The 6,946-nt window shown below is 35.8% G+C and overlaps 1 pseudogene; it reads right to left on the bottom strand.

The window, feature by feature from the left end:
- Window positions 1-5,348: 5,348 nt before the first annotated feature.
- Window positions 5,349-6,278, bottom strand: LOC149218948 (NAC domain-containing protein 79 pseudogene; annotated as a pseudogene).
- Window positions 6,279-6,946: the final 668 nt, after the last annotated feature.

Below are 6,946 nucleotides of genomic sequence, written 5' to 3'. Positions count from 1 at the left end.
GGTCCTTTCCTCTATTTTCAACCCTGTTCCTATGGCTTCATTTTATTGTTTCTGATGGCCTGCTTGTTGGCCATGCAGGTGTGTGACTGGGCTCCGTTTGTGGACCTCACACCCTGACTCATACGCTCGAACTGGGTAGGGTCGCTCCTTGAAAGTTCTTTGTTTGTCTGTTTGAGGGTTTTGCTATTCGTAGGGTTTATGGGACTGTTGTCGTGGTTTGGCTTTGGCCTTGTTGTTTCTTGGCCTCACTATCCCTGTAGCTTCACTGTATATTTATGGCTCCGCTATTTTAATTATGTTTGTAATGATACGGTCCTGTGGTGACCTCGCGGTGGTTTTTGGCACTGTCAACTCTGTTTTATTTCTAGTCTCTGAATATTGGACTGTGGATGTTCGGCTTTGACATATATATATATATATATATATATATATATATATATATATATATATATATATATATATATATACAGTGATTTCTGTTGATAAAAATTTGCAAAGGAAAATTGTTATGAGTTCGGTTTTGTACCTGTAGTTTTTTTCTTGGGTGTTCCTCTGACAGTGGCACTCTTGTTTCTCTCGTAAGCTTGCTCTGTTATCTTGTTGACTTGTTTGGATGCTCTCCTTGCTTTTGTGCTTATTGTTCATTGTTTTTCATCATTATGCTATGGAAAAAGAAAATGAATTTAATTGTATCATGCATAAAATTACTTAAGCTGTAATACATATGGGTTCAGATGTATTTGTTCTTCAGAATGTTTCTGTGCTTTCTCTATTCAATTCTATGATGGATAAAAAAGATTACAATAGTTGTTTCCTTTTTTTGTTTTGTAAAGAACATTGGACAGTTATCAAAATTCTAGTAGTTACATTGGTTATTTCTGAATAACTGTCCTTTCTTGATTTGTAATCTAAAAGTAAACTTTAAATAAAACTAAAAATAAAAAGAACGTAAGCAAACACTAACAGTGGGCTGAGACAGTCGTTCCTAGAAATTTAAATGAAAATGAAAACTAACAAAAACTCAATCTGTTAGAAGAGACAAACTCCCAGCCATGACCTCCCTGAGCTGGATGCTCCTGCATCAGTTCTGGCTTTTGGTTCCCATTAGATTGCGTTACGACAACTGTGAACCATCAATCCTTCTTCTGAAATGTTGAGTGGAGTCGAGGAATATGGTGAATGTCGGCAACAAACCATAGTTGTCCTCAACATATATATTGAAAGAGATTGGCCGATCCTTTGAATATTGTTGTATCTAACAATCAAATTAAAAATAAAAATAAAATAAAATTAAAGAAGCCATAAAGAAAGAACATACAAACTCATCGTGTAATACAATGGGATGTGGACTGCAAGATTTCGTTTATGGCCAACGGTTTGAGCGTTAATATAAAAGCAACACTTTCATTTTGGATTTAACCACCAATTAAGGATGTTATCATCCTATCAAGATTTTGTGATCAAAGTAGGTTTTCTTATTATTAGTCTATGTTGTCATGAGTGTGAAATTCCTGGAACATCATAACACAAAACCCTTTCTAAATATTGATTGTCGTTGTACAATTGATTAACATTTGTTCTCACTGTGGGCTATCACTTATGGGCAGATTTTGTTTTCTTGTTCTATAGTTCTTCTCACAGTAATTTTGTCAGCTAAATTGAAAATTGTGATCTGCACAAACCCTAAGAATTCTTTTGTAGCTCTTTTGTCTTTTTCTCTCTGACTATAAAATGACTTGGATTTAAAAAAAAAAAAAAAAAACAGTATCAAATTGTTTAAGTGCCAAAGAATCACAGGTCTATTAAAGGCCTGAGAGTCTAAGATTTTACATTTTTTTCCTATGAAAAACAACAATGAGAACATTGAGAAATCAGAATTTCTATCAATCCAACCGAATTAAACACATCATTAACTTCTAATAGATGATATTGTGTCTTAACAAATAATCACCAACAACTTAGAGCCCAATCAAAACCATATGTGCTTTAGTGTTTCTTTGGTCCAAGCCTTTGTTCAAAAGCCTTCGTAGATTATATGTACATATTGCAGTTTTTGGCGATAGAAATGGCCTGGGTGGAGTGAAATCAATAGCTCCAAAAGTTGTCCAGATCCACTGGACTAGTAGTTGATGAAGGGCCTAGCTGAAATGGGCGGTTAAGATGAAACATTCACAAAGGGTCTGAGATGTGAGAGTTCGCTAGTTGGTTTGAAGATATATATATACACACACACACACACATGATTAGACACAAATATGCAAAGTTCCAGACAAGATCAAGATGGGTTATGGACTAGTTCAAACCAAAATTGGTTTGATTGGTCAATTCTGCTTAGGAAACCCTAGAATTTGTTTGATTGGTTGGTTTAGCCAGCTCTGTTCTTGTTTTGATGACATTGCCAGCATTAGAAACAAAAATAACATATTGATAGAGACTAATCATTTTACTGATATTGGCTTTACAAAATTCATATTGTATATGGAAAGTCACAGAAAAGAGTGACTGACTTGAAGAATTTTCCCGAAACAAGTGTGATAAGTGTGAAAGTTGAAACATTTGCAGGATTTACGAAAGAAGTACAGGAGTAGGTTAGAAGGCATCTAAAGTGAAGCAACTTGAACTATACAAAAGATTCAGTTTTGAGCCTAGTTACCAGAAACGGAAGATGTTTGTCGTTTCTTGGAGAAACTGCCGTAGAAACCCAATGACACTAGAAACACCGTCTTAAATGACAGTTTTCATTTTCAATGACCAGAAACATTTTCTAGTGAAATGAAACCATTTCTTCTCCATTTCTGCACTTCCAGACTCCAGTTAACTCTAGTTGAATTTCTCTTTTCCAAACTCCAGGTAAGTGCAGTTCAATTCTAGTTCACTTTTAGTTTTCTAGAAGTTGTGTTGCTACATACAGACTACAAAGTGAGAGAACTGTCGTCGACTAGTATTGTTAGAGAACCGTCATAAAAAAAAAAAGCACAAGTTTTATTTGTGAGAGAATCCGTGCAGGCTCCAATAGTTGCATTAGGCCATTAAACTCTAGCTCCAGACTCTAGTTGAGTAGTATTGTTATAGTGTATCAAAGATTTTTATTTATTTAGACAGTAGCTACCTTTCTTTTTTAACTGTGCAGCTACCCATGCAAATCAGTGGCTTTTTTTTAGATGTGCAACTGCTCATGGCTTTTCAAGGATTTAAGCTGAAGAGGAGAGCAAACTCGTCACTTGTCAGATGCAAGCAAGGCACAGATCAAAGTCGACTCCTGAGCCAAGCAGCTTCACGCCCCATTTAATTATTTGTATTTCAAATCTCTTATTCTTATCAATGTTTGCTATTTTTTTGGAATTAATGATGGTTAAATTTTTGGATCTACAAAATTATCACTTCTTTCTTAAAACTAAATCACTATTTATGAATGTTTCTTTACAATTTCATAAGCAGGAACATTGCATGTTTATGATTAATGCTTTGTTTATATTTTTCACCTTTAATATTTTGTTTTTCTCTCTCCTCGTTTCTTATATGTGAAACCTCCAAATTTCGTTTCTTGTACTATTCTCATTTCTCATTTTGTTTCCCGTTTCTCGTTTCTGGTAACACAGGTTTTGAGGAAAAGAGAGAAGAAATTCAATGGAGACATGGTTTTAGGAGATTTAAGGAAATAAAGGTTCTCAGAAGGAATGTATAACAAGCTAAAATATAAAAGATAGGGCATTGCAGAATATTGAAGAAGTTTTCAAATAATGCATACAAGCTTGAGTCACTGGAAGGTTTGTCTCATCTATTTCAATCTGGCAGATTCATATGAGTACCATGAAGGTGATGATTGTGAAGAAGAAGAAGCACGAGTTGCAGATTAGAAAATGCAAATTCCAAAAAAGGAACAAGATGAAGTGGAAGAGATCCTTGAAGAAATATTTCACCAAAGGTTGTTGAGGAATGGGTACAAAGAATATTTGGTTTGTTGGAAAGACAGAAGATGCAACATGGATTTTTGAAGCCAAGTTGGACCGAATTTTGTGAGCAAGATGCTTACATTTTAATTTACTAGAAAGTTTGAAGTAGGAGGATCCCTAGCTCAGTGACTATACAACCAAAAAAAATCTATTTACAATTATCTTTGCTTTTCTTTTTTGGGGGTTCGATTTTTATTTTATGACTCTGAACAATCTCCAAGAAAAGAACACTTTGTATTCTTGCTGCATAAAAGACAAAAGCAGCCACCAATTTCATGATTTTTCTGACTCAGAAAGGGAGAAATCACCTTTTTCTAATGAGGACAAAGTCATGGGAAGTCGTTTCCTTCAATGAGTGAGTTAGCAACTTAGTGATGAATGGCCTGGCGTTTGAATAATTTTTGTCATCATTTTCCCCTCTTAATTGATGAAAAAAGGGAAAAATCGTGGTACTAGAGGCAAAGTGAGTGTGTGTGGGTGGATAAACACAAACTTGAGAGAAACCTATCTATTGGGCATTAATAGCCATATGAGCAAGTTGTTGGGTGTTGATGGTTGTATGAGAGATTGGGCACTTTCTAGGTGTTGGACAGACCTTTATCCAATTGTTGGGAGCATCAATCAAGTGAGGAACAATTCTATTGTTCATTTGTTGTTGTATGAGAGCAACATGTTGTGTAAATTGAAATTACCAGACTGAAAATAAAATTCCAGTTTCTAGTATTTACAAAATCAATTTTCAAATGTTGTTGTTGTTGAAATCCATCCAATCTTCGTGGTGTTTTCTTGTTTGCCTAAGATTTAACATTTCAATTGGTCTATGGTGAATTAGAAATTGCTTCCACCTTTTACTGTGCCCATGATTTTGGTGAATATGATGTGAGTGGATTCATAAACAGTAGGTAGAAATCCCTATGGGTTACTTTGCTTACATCAACTGCACATCTATTTTAGTTTTCTATCACCAGTTTTATCACAAACTTTTATTGGAGATTTATACTCATGAGTAATACAAATAGAGACAATTTTCAAGTAATATATTCTATTTTTCCTAAACTAATGTTGTGTGTTCATTCATGCAGGAAAACTTATGGGATTGCACAACATGACTCTTTACAAGCTTGCATGCACAACTAACAACCCAAGGATACACAAACAATCTTATAAATATAATGCCATGTGAATTAATTGACATGGGGAGGAGTAATGCAAACGAAAACTTCATATTCGAGGTGGATTAATGCAGATGAGGACTCTATACCTATGAGTCTTTATAACATAGAAATCAAAAGCCATAATCTACCTCTAATATGTTTTAGAGTTTTTTATGGACATACTTTTGGTCGAAATTCTCTATAAGCTATAACAGATTTGTTGGAATCACAAGTTTGAGTTTTAACTCTTCACAATCCAAGTGCCCTGGGGTTTTTCTGGGTGTTGTGGGACATGGTTGTTCTCTTGTCTCAGGTTCAGAAATGGAGGGAATGGACTAGACCTGTTAATGCTATTCATGTTGAGCCTTGGGTCATTTAGAACCATGTTGTGTATGAAAGGAGCAGTGCTCCTCATAATGCTGGCAATTTCAGAGAGTTCTGCAGAGACTGCAGATGTTCTCTGTTGTTGCAGATGATGACTAGAGGTCCTGAAGTCATTGTTATTGTTGTTGTTGTTGTATTGTGGATTGGAGAAGCAGGACACATGCTCCCTTACAGATCCTTCACTCTCTAGAGATCCACTTTCATCATTGATTATTGATAATGGGGGCAAGGAAGGAGACCCAACGTCAAGATATGAGCTTCTGTTGAATCCAGATGAACTCTTCTTTGCTCCTATACTTTTGTGAAATATACGACAAACCACCCATTCATCCTTGGAAGTCTTGGGAAGTTGATTGTATGAAAATTTTCCCTCGAGATGATACTCATGCATCACCCAGTTTCTCTTCTGTCCCTTGGGAGCTCGGCCTTTGTAAAACACTAGGGTTTTCTTCATCCCAACGAGGGAAGAACCTTGTGCATTGAAAATCTCTCGGTCCTTGCTAATGGCCTTTCAGTAGCCTACTTATGTCGCTTTGTTGGTACGTATTTTGGTTGGATATTTGCGATCTCTTAGGCTAAAAAATTACCATTCTTTCTCACCCATATTCGCTCTCTTTAGAAGATCCCACAACTTACACTTATTGGGTTCGGCTTGAGAAATTGTTGTCAAGGACCTTTCTAACAAGATAGTGAGTGATCAACTCTTCATCAATGAGATAGAACCAGAACTCTGGGGATGCTGTGTGTCACCCTTGTCCTGCGCATACTTAAAATTCAAGCCCTCCATTTTTGAAATCTCTTGAATGTTGCCACCACTGGTTTCGAGATTCAGGACAGTGAAAATTGATAGATTGGAAGTGAAATGTGCAAGTCCGGAGTCGGGTCTTCGGGCCAAATGTTGGCCTATAGGACTAGTTGGGTTCAAGGAAGTCGAGTTCGTCGTTGTTTGCGTGAGGACATGAGACCCTGACCATGACTAGTCGGAAGTCGGGCCTCTTTCTGAAATCCAATAGGCTCGTCGTTGTTTGCATGAGGACATGGGACCCCGACCACGACTAGTCGGAAGTTGGGCATCTTTCTGAAATCCAATAACACTGAGGGGTCTAGTAACCGACTGACATGATACGAGTCAATACGTGAAAGAATGAATAAGATCTCTCTTTCTTTGTCTATTATATTATGTGATCAATTAGGTTCTAAGCTCATAACCTACCCTAATAAGACCTATCTAAGACCTTTATTAATATAAGAATTTATTTTTCATTTTTAGCGTTTGTAAAAGAAACTATATGGTAAGATTTATGTTTTTATTGTAATTTAATTTTATAATAAAAAAAATAATTTTCATTTATTTTAATAAGAATCGAGTAAAATTTCTAACAAAGAATCTAATAACTACGCCGAATAGTTTGAATAGTTGGAATTTATGGATTGAAATCCTTATCTGTCACATGA

Source organism: Pinus tabuliformis, chromosome Q (assembly GCF_031772625.1).
Source record: "Pinus tabuliformis cultivar Carrire ecotype Pingquan chromosome Q, CPIR1, whole genome shotgun sequence".
Classification (NCBI taxonomy): Eukaryota; Viridiplantae; Streptophyta; class Pinopsida; order Pinales; family Pinaceae; genus Pinus; species Pinus tabuliformis.
The sequence above is the reverse complement of the archived record's forward strand: the minus strand, read 5'-3'. Positions and strand labels throughout refer to the sequence as shown.